The sequence below is a fragment of the Cibotium barometz genome, chromosome 42 (assembly GCF_041138505.1).
Source record: "Cibotium barometz isolate CiBa-2024 chromosome 42, ASM4113850v1, whole genome shotgun sequence".
In the NCBI taxonomy this organism is placed as follows: domain Eukaryota; kingdom Viridiplantae; phylum Streptophyta; class Polypodiopsida; order Cyatheales; family Cibotiaceae; genus Cibotium; species Cibotium barometz.
In genome coordinates, this window is record NC_141087.1 from 936,119 (window position 1) to 947,144 (window position 11,026).

An 11,026-nucleotide genomic window follows, 5' to 3' on the forward strand; every position below is an offset into this window, starting at 1 on the left:
ATATCAATGTGGAAGAGGAGTATTTGGGTGGTTAGGGATACTAGAGGGGACTGTAGCTAGTGTTATTGGAGAGGTGTTAGATATGGGGTCTCTTTGGATATGGGGGTCTCTTTGGTTATGTTGTCATGCTTTTGGTTGGGGTGAATGTTCTTGGACAGTGGTATGGTGTGCCGCGACTCTTATGGGGTATGGTCGCTGGCTTTTGGTCGTCCGTGGGTGGCCATAGCAAATCATCGGCCAGTATTTTATTCAAAAATCTATGATCATGTGAAGCAAGATAGTTAACTCTGGAGCCATTAGCTAAAACTATGTTTGGACTCGAGCGTTTCAAGCTTGCCGGGTGAGAAGTGAGCTTTGTTAAACCATCATTGTGAGGGGGTAGTAAGCTTCTTTCTAAACCATTGTGTATATTCATTGTCGATAACTGAGTGTCTAAGTGGTTTGGAGGCAACAACTAGTAAAATATTCCAACTGTCCCATCTTTCAAAACAATTGATTGTAGAACTAGCAAACCTGAGCAGTTAATAGTTTCGTCTTCTTGTGTGTTATATAAATTACTCAATCAACGGATTGTGATGCGAGCTGTGACACTTTGCATCCCCAGCATAGATATTCCATTTTTGCTATTAGCTAGCAATGCTTCATGTGCAATTGAAGAGAAAGTAGACGAGTAGAGGTCCTTGGAGACAATAGGACCATGGCAAAGTGACGTGAGCTCAGATAGGATGCTCGTAGAGTGATGCCTGGTGCAAAGACATCCATAGGATAGACCATAGTGGAGGTGGAGATAGAATTGGAGGGAGGCGAAGAGGGCAGTGTTCGAACTCTTAGTGAAGGAGATCTTCAATGTTACTCCGTGGAAGCCTCCCCCCACGAGGATGAGACTCCATAGACCTTAGACCTTATCCGTATGGGCTCCATGCTCGAATGGAAAAAGCATCTTCCTTTGCTTTATGATGGACGCTTCTAACTGGTGACTTTAAAAGTTTTCTTCTTCTTATAGAAGATTTGCAATGTCCATTGCAACCCCAAGTGTCACCTAGTACTCTGTCTCTGTGGATGGAGGACTGATTGAACACAACCTGAAAAGAAGCCGCCATCATCGCCGGACCTAGATCGATCACCGGTAAACAGGCAAGCTAGAGAGAGGTAGAGCAAGGTTATACGTATATATTTATATATAACTGCTAGTGTGAGTGTGGGTGTGTGTGTTGGTGTTGGTGTATATACTATACAGTATATAGTGTTATTTAAAAAATAAAAAATAAAAACTAAAAAACTAAAAAATAAAAAAAATTACAAATGATAAAAATTTAAAAAATCAAAAATACAAAAATCTAAACTAAAAACAAAAGGAATTAAACTAATATATATATATATATTGTGTATATCTATACATGTGTGTGGAGACCTTTAAAACAAGTTTTTAATATTTTCTGCTGCTGTTTAGAAACAAATCTAAATTGGGATGATTGGGAAGTGTGAATATCGTAAATATACTAAATTTGCATGTGCATTGCATAGGTAGCTTAGCAGCACTTGGATGGGATTAGTATTTTAGTTAAAACTATCACCATTTTGAAATCTGTTATACAAATTGAGTTTTGTGTAAATCCTTGTGTCTCGATTTCAAGTTTAAGTCTGGAGAATAACCGTTGTGTTATATATGCGTTAAAGTCTCATTTATACTAGACGACACACGAAGGCAACCATTAGTTAGAGTTGACTTGGGTTAGGGTTGAGTTGGACTACACGCATTATAAGTAGAGTGTGTAGGAAGACAGTCAACATCTCTTCTAGAAAAACACCTGTATGTGATGGCAAACCCCAATCTCATGTTTGTTGCTAACAAATTGAAGCAACTAGTATTGGACCCCCGCGTTGCTGTGGCGGCAGGTAGAGTTCCAGAAAAAATAGGCTCAGTTTCTCCAATTTAGGTCATGTTTTAAGTAAACAATACATTATTTCAAGTGACTTCATATATATATATTTCAAAATAACATCCATGTCTCGTAGATTTATAGCGAAAACAAAAATATCATAGTAATGTAGCATACGAAGATGCAAAAAGGACCAATATTACATATTCTCAAAATGCATCACAAAATACGTATTCTCAATCAGTAATGTAGGAATCAACAAATTGAAATCTTCTCTTATGAGAAGGATCATTCATTTGTCTCCTCATGATATGCTCTCTATTATAAAGCAGTGATCCATCCCGCACATGCTCTACTATCGATGAATGCAAAGGACCTGCATAAACGAAACAACGATAAATCAAATCTCAAAAGGACCTGCATATAACGACACATAACGACACATAAAATCTCAAAAAAATCTTATAATAGAAAAACATAATCAAAATTACCTCGCACAATAGAACATCGAGTGGATGGTACATGAGGAGCTATAGTATAAAACCCATAAACGAATACCAATGGTCATGATGGATGTAAGAAACAACCAGTCATTGGGTACTGAATACCCCTCAAATGATGCAAAGCATCTATCCATCTCTCTCCAAAACAAATAGACACCCCACTCCTCATCAGGAACACTGATCCCGTACATCTCGATGCCTTCGTCGACAACTCTTACCATAAACGTATCAATGTCATGCAATATCCTAAAATCAAAGCATAACAAATAGGTTATACAATTATTTATATATAGGTTCAAAAAATATTTATACAATGCCTAACAATTATACTTATACTTACCCATCCCTATAAGCATCAATCATAATCCCTGCTACGTGACCTGTAATAATAGGAGCTGACCATAGCGGTGGCTTTGTACAGATAGACATCAGTATAGAATGTCATGTTCCATACTTTGTAATCAAGAAAAGTTATGCAAATATAGAGAATAACTCACCTACTATCCTCGACAAAGGCATGTCCAATGTAAAGGTAATCTTAGACATGTCTGTCAAAACATAAACAACAAAAATAGGTACTTTTACCATAGATAAATATTTATAAAAAAAGAAATCACAACAAAATTAATCAAATTGCAGAACTTAAATAAGAAACCTGACTTGTCACTCTGAAGTCATCAAGATCTCCTTATAAACAATATTGTTTGTTGTAGGTGTATAACTTTGAAAATCATCAAATGAACACTCCACATTAGTGTTATCCTCAAGTAACACCTTCATAGCATGAGGAGACCGTGCTCGTGACAACGCGACATACAATTGTCCATGAGTAAACACTGGAGTCACCAAATACAACCCTAAGACATTTAGGGTTTGGCCTTGTGATTTGTTTATTGACATGCCAAATGCCAGCCGCACGGAAAACTGTCTCCGCCTCATGGTGAATGGTAGTTGGGCTCGCTGCATATAAAGGTAATCCGTGGAAGAAATACTCTTTCACCAACTTTAGTACCAGTGATGATTTCAATCTCCAAGACTTTAGAGTGAAAGGCCTTACATATCATCCGTGTACCATTACAGAGTCCACGTCTTGGATCCAAGTTACGAAGCAAAATAACAGGAGCTTCTAACTTTAAAACCAAGCAGTGAGGTGGATATCCGCCCCGAAGGTCGATTGTGTTCAAAAATTCTGTGGAATATAAGAATGAGTTTTCATCATTTTCAAGAATTGAATCTGCACTGAAATATTGCTTAGGCTCACCAGGCACTGCATCCAAAGCTGTCTTATTCACAATATCCACTTGAATGTTTATTCGAGCAAGAATAGCACGCTCACTAAAGTATGAAGCATATGTCGTAGTGATAGCCAATTCAGAGTATACCCAATGTACCAAGTCTTTAAGAGTCGATCTTTGCAAGACCATATTACTTGGTAGTGTCACCATCATATTATTATCGCTACAATCCACTCTCACACACATACACTAATGAAAACACACACTACTCCTCCCACACAAACTATCTCCTACATAGAAATTCTCAGGCTCTCTCTCTCTCTCTCTCTCTCTCTCTCATGCACACACACACACATTCTCTCACATAGAAACTCTCTCTCTCTCTCTCTCTCTCTCACACACACACACACACACACACACACACACATAAATAGATTTACACACATATATATAATTTTAATTAATCAAATTTTAGATTAAATTTTAATGGTAGGGATGAGTGGTGAGGTGTGCTCACTCTCAAATAAATGCATCTTACATGTAATCTCTCTCTCTCTCTCTCTCACACACACACACACACACACACACACACACACATGCACATGCACACCCTCTTTCTCTCACATACACATGCACACACTCTCAAATGTCAAAACTCTCTCTCTCTCTCTCTCTCTCTCTCTCTCTCTTACACACACACACACACATGTACACACATGCACATGTACACACATGCAAACACACACATGTACACACATGCACATGTACTAATGCAAACACACACTCTTTCCCTCTACACACTCTCACACATAGACTTCTATGTCTCTGTCTCTCTGTGTGTTTCTCTCTCTCTCTCTCTCTCTCTCCACTCACACACACACACACACACACACACACACACACATATACACACATGCACATGTACTAATGCAAACACACACTCTTTCCCCTATACACTCTCACACACATACACTAATGTGTGCACATGTACTTGTGTATGTGAGTGTATTTATGTGCTTGTGTGCATGTATACACATGTGTGTATGTGCAAGCTTGAGTATGTGTGCAAGTGTGCATATCTCTATATGTTGAAAGTGTGTCCATGTGTGCGAGTGTGTGTATGTGTGTTTGTATGCGTGTGTGTACGTATCATGTGCTTGTCTCTGTGTGTTATGTGTGTGTGTGTGTGTATGCATGAACATACATGTGTGCGTCGATATACATATAAATCTATTTATATATACATGCTTATATACCTATAGATATACATACATACATAATATATATACGTGTGTGTGTATGTATATTCTCTCTCTTACACATGCACATAATATATATGTTTATGTGTGTATGTGTAAGCTTGAGTATGTGTGCAAGTGTGCATATCTCTATATATTGCATGTGTGTCCATGCGTGCGAGTATGTGTATGTGTGTTTGTATGCATGTGTGTACGTATCTTGTGTTGGTGTCTGTGTGTTGTGTGTGTGTGTGCATGAATATACATGTGTGTGCGTCGACATACATATAAATCTATTTATATATACATGCTTACATACCTATAGATACACATACATACATAATATATATAAGTGTGTGTATCTGTAGGTATGTAAGCATGTATACAAAGATTTCATTGAAAGATGTGAGATGAGATCTTCTTAGATTCAAATTCAAAATTGCATTGGAAGATGTGAGATTTGGCTCCTCCTCATGCTTGCAGGAGGAGCGGTTATTTTGAATTAGCCCCACCTCCTTTGCCCATGTGGAGGGAGGTGGGGTTGTCCTTAATCCTGTATAGATATTGTATATCAAAATATCACTCACATATTATGTTGAGCGACATCATCTGGCACTTGGTAGCATTGATCATGTGCTATGCATATACTATAGCACAAACAAACACACCTTCAAAAGCAAACACACGAAATAAAGGCTTTTCGGGTGGTTTGTATTACACGATTTCCTTCTTGTTTTAGGTGCCAGAAAATTTGGAGCTTGCCCTTCTTGGATGATGACGCCACCTCAAGCAGAGCATAAGTACGTTCACATTATTCATGTTTCTTGTTGACCAGCACATGAAGTTTGTTTACGCATTAATACTCCTTAACAATACCTTCAATATTGGCAGTCAAATAGCAAAGTAAACTTCCTTTATATGTAGCAGACATCAACATGATAACATGAAGCACCTGATAGACACGAACAGAGGGGTCCCCCAGTGAGCAGACATAGTTATGGGCACAAAAGAAACACGAATGCTATTCGAGGGCACATATTATTTGTTCAGTCTCAGGAGTCCTGGGAATTTTGAATAGAGGAAAGAAAAGATATGTGGGGTATTTACTTCCACCCTCAAGTATCGTGGTTCATGCGTGTCAAAGTTGCAGGAATTCATTCAGAAGGCTAGAATGAGCACCTCAAGAGCACTGTGCACACAACCAAGAAAATAACGTTATTATTCTCAGCGTTTAATCAAAGTCGCAACAGATAATGGAGTGCTTCATGTGTTGAGAACATGTTATGTGAACCCTTACCATGCTAGATGTAAGCGAGCTATTGACCCACGAGCATCCTACTGATGTAGTTTCGGACTACATTTGGAAGGTCAGTGTACATTTCCTCAAAGAGAGGGGTAGGGGCAGCATTGTGTATGGAAAGGAATGATGTCGTGTGACCTTCCTGAGCATTTGGGAGAGCAGCTCTTTCTTTTCTTAACCATTGAACATTCCACATTCTTTTGGCCCGAAAATCATTCTCCCCTTATCTGACTTACATTCCTTTTAATTCCTTTTAGTGATTCTTGAATACTGCACATGAGTGGTGATGTAACTTTTATTCTAGTTCTCTCCATTGAAGTGACAAGTTGATGGGGCCCTCTTTTATTCTAGTTCTCTCCATTGAACTGACAAGTTGATGAGTGACAGGTTGATGGGGGCCTCTTTTCTCTGGAAAACGCATAAATCATTGCCTCTTAAAGGCTTCATATAATAGTGGCTAGACGATGGCACCACTTGAGTCACAGCACATCCAAATTCTGGACAATGAAAACAGTGAGAGATGAGAAGAGTGGTTGCCTTCGTCTGCAAGGTGCAGTCTACACGTCAACACGAGAAATATTAAAGCAAACAATCTATATTTTTTATTGGATTTTTTTGGGTTGGGGGAGGAGAAGCAGGAGAGGGGCAGGTGATCAGGCCTGAGGGTTTATGTAGGGCACTATTTAATATTACTTCATCTTGTGCCTTTTCACCTCTTATCAGTTCAAACAAGACCCTGGTACTTGAATCATTGAAACATATGCAAATGTTTGGGTTTCGGATTTATCTTTCCATCGTAGCTTTCTTACGACAGATAATGTGATACTTAGCATGAAGGGACACATGCAACTTGAGTAACAGAATGGAGCACTTTTGCAGCAGTTTTGAAAGTGAGCAGGAGCAGTATCAAGGGATCCTTTTTGCCTCTTGTGGCTTCAAGCGGAACTTGGTAGAAATACATTATCCTTCTTTTATAGCTAATACAAAAGAAGTATGAGCTTCTTGTAGGTATGTCTTTGTTCTTGAACTGCTCTGCATGCAAATACTCACTCTAGTACTTTACGATGCATTCCTACAGTAATATGAACACTATAAACTACAAAATCGTTATGGACTAATGGGGGAGAGTCCTAGCTAGAGGCTTATAGGGTAGGCACAGCATGCCTTGCTAGGTGTTGTTGGGGGAATGTAGCCACTGCATCCCCACCTAGATGCTGGTTTTACCCTTGTAGGAGGTCATGATGTTGAATAATGTAAGCGTTAAAACCAGAGCTCCAGTGCCAGTAGCCCTTTGGCCCCTACAGCAGCCAGCTAGGAATCCAGGGAGACAAGCCCCTTTTCAGAAGAGGGAAGTGCCCAAAATGTCTTTAACGGTTATGTCCTTGTATCTTGGGCATTCTTGCAGTTAGACAATTCACCTTGTATGGAGTCTTCAAAGGGAACAGTTTGGACTTCCATGATGCAATGTCTTCCCATCAGGCCAAGCCTTTATACGATATTTTTCTCAGTGGGCTTTCGCAGATTTATGACTCTGACAATATCAACGGTACACCTTTTGTCTGGACTTCAGGTATGTCTGCCGTATAAACAGCTCCTGTCAGTAGGTGAGCCTTAATTGGGGTATTTGGGGTCAAGAGGAAGGTAATGTGTTCTATCATCGGGCTGTAGCTCAGTTGTTAAGGTGCTTCGTTGTCAAAACCTAGGTCATGGGTTCGAACCCTGCTGGCTACCCTGATTGATGCCTCACCCTTGAAGCTTGCCCCTGCTTTGTGGGATAAGGGGGGTCCCATGGGTACTAAGCCCGCTTCCTAACGCCCAACTTTAAAAAAAAAAAGGTAATGTGTTCTTCAATGCAGTATTCGTGGTCTCACCATTTAAAGTACTCTAGATTTAATGTTGTGCATTAGTTCATGGCAGGTATTTGCAGTTAACAATGGGCCTGTAGCATGTCAGTTGGATTCTCTAGCACTCAAGGATGAGGAGGATCATGATGACTAGATGACCCGTGAGGGCTATGCAGTGTGCACCTTGGGCACTCATACATTTGAGAAAAGTGTGGTGACAATTTAATCATACTGTGATTACTTCATAGTTGTAACTCGAACAAAAATTTGGATTTCACGAGGGACATGATGATATGTGTTGTAAATTGGCTCTTAGGCTCCATCATTTTGCCTATTGTGTTAGCTCATAGACGTGATACCATGTCTTGCCCTTTTTTGGTTACGATGCACCGAGTAGCAATATAATATGTGGATCACAAAGTACGCAAAGATCTAACCCTGTTTACCATGTCAACTTTAGTAGAAAGGCAAAGGTTTAAGCATTTCAACTTCATGTTAGCAAAGGTTCAAACCATGATCCTACTTGTTACTAGGGGAGTACCCTAAAGGATTCTCACTAGTAGCAATAAGGACATGCCACCTGCATGCACAAAATTCCCCTTATTTACCTCTATATACGGAACTTTCCTTTGTAATATGTACCTTCTTACCCTTTTACGACCCCCCTATTGTACACTCATGTGATGTAATCCTATAATGTTTCGTGAATCCCTTAGGGAAGCAGCTTCACCTCCTACTTTTTACTCCATTGTTGGATATTTAGTTTGAAACCATGTTGTTTATTATCAGCTTATGAACAAAAAATTCAGCAATACTAGGCAAAACAGTGCTCATCCATGAATCATACACTAGAAGACTTCCAAAAACGAGGGACTAGGATAAGAGTATGGAGCCAATCTATCATGCACTTCCTAGATCATGGAGTTACCTCTTGTTGTATGCATATGTATGTCATCCCAAATACATGTACAAGTTTGACATATTTGCACACTTGACATGATAAATGCTCTTCTCATCCTCAGAAGACTTCCAAAAACGACGGACTAGGATAAGAGTATGGAGCCAATCTATCATGCACTTCCTAGATCATGGAGTTACCTCTTGTTGTATGCATATGTATGTCATCCCAAATACATGTACAAGTTTGACATATTTGCACACTTGACATGATAAATGCTCTTCTCATCCTCAGAAGACAATGACTTTGGTCTTCTTTGCTTCAATTTAGTAGAAACTGCCTTTAAGTGCATTCAAGACTTGTGTTTAGAACTAGACCTAATAGGCATCCTATGCACCAACATGGGAGCTCTAACATCTCATGGATGGTTGGCAATGGTGAGAAGGAAATGCAAAGGAGACAATGCATTATGGGAAGCTTCTTTAGTGCAAGCTATGGCTGCTAAGCAATATAGAGAGAGAATACATCATGAAAAGGTTCTTCCATGCAAGTCATGGCTACTACTGTGGGTTTGGAGAAAGGACCAACAAGTATTGTAGAGAGAATGCTCCTGGTAAGCTTCTTCCTTGCAAGCCATGGCTACTATTGTGGGTTTGGAGAGAGAAGGCTCATTTAGGAGTACAAGTCTGTTAGCTATGGAGAGAGGATCAAGTATTGTAGAGAGAATGCTCATGGTGGTAAGCTTCTTCCTTGCAAGAGCCAACACCAAGCCCTTGGACAATCAATGCCACATGAGACGGGTTATAGATGGGAGACAGCTCACAAGACAATCACGAGATCTGAGCATGGGAGTAGAGGTTCAGGAGGAGTAGCAGTGCTTTTCAAGGAGAGTTACAGCCACTGCTTCATATGGTGTGACGAGATGATCAGGCGAGGTACATGTGGGTGAGGCTGAGAGCAGACACGTGCCGATTTCTGCACATTGCCATATGCTACTTTCCCCCCAGTATGTCAGTCTATGCTACACCCAAAGGACAGTCGCCTTTCTCTATACTAGATGATGACATATGGGAATTCTCTAGAGATGGTGACATCATTCTTCTAGGGGACTTCAATGCCCGAACGGGCAACTCTCAGCAGACAATCTTTTATGACACCTCTCAGAGGAGATGCTTAGAGAGCTGGATGTGTGTGAGTTGGGGCTAGAGAGGTGTTCACATGACAGAGAGCAGATAGAGTATGGGAGATACCTCACAGAGATAACTACTACACATGGTCTGGCCATTCTTAATGGTCTACAAAGATTTCCTGGATCAGCGGGTTTCACATGCATTCCACATAGGCATGGTGCGAGTACAGTGGATTATGTTATGGCTCAGCTGAGTTTCATCCCTTGCATTTAGGATTTCACAGTGGGGGCCAAACCAGTGGGCATAGCAGTAGATCATGCTCTCTTGACGTTGTCCGTCTCATTTCAGTATAGTACAGCCCAGACATCACGAGGCATGTCACATACAAGGTATACATTTACATCAGAGACTGACTTGATTTGAAGCGTTGAAGCTTTATGCGAAATAAATTTTGTTTGATAATGAAGCTTGTCTGCGAAAGAAGTCGTTGAAGCTTGTCTGGAACGAAAAGCGTTTCGTTGAACTTGTGTGTGGGGAGGCGACACCAGTCCCACGACCTGTATAAGCAACGTAAGCATTACGCCGTTTGAGGTGGGGCAAGAGCACCCTAAGCGCCGTCTGATGTTGAAATATACAAGTGAAAAGGGTGTGTGTGGGAACAAGCTCTTGGATAGAGGCTGTAAAAGAGGAGATGTAATTGTGAAAGAACCTGTGAAAAGGTTAGGAGAATCTACTGGGAGAGAATAATGGGTAGCATGAGGGAATTTAGGAGTGTGGAGATATTCTGGGAGATATTCAGGGAAAAGAGAAGAGGTGGAGAGAATCAGGCAAGAGGTGGAGATATTCAGGGAGTGAATCATGGAGAAATCAAGGGGATTTGATGCTTGATGTAAACACTATAAATTGAGGCATAGCCCTAATGAGAATTTACTGGTTTTTGAGTATCCATGCCTACATTAATCTATGTGCTAATTATTCACTAATTACGTCTTAATCAC

The 11,026-nt window shown here is 40.2% G+C and overlaps 2 pseudogenes; both read left to right on the forward strand.

Annotated features, from left to right (window-relative positions):
• Window positions 1-308: 308 nt before the first annotated feature.
• On the forward strand, window positions 309-8,154 carry LOC147614032 (uncharacterized; annotated as a pseudogene).
• A 1,297-nt stretch (window positions 8,155-9,451) lies between these two features.
• LOC147614033 (uncharacterized) lies at window positions 9,452-10,451 on the forward strand (annotated as a pseudogene).
• Window positions 10,452-11,026: the final 575 nt, after the last annotated feature.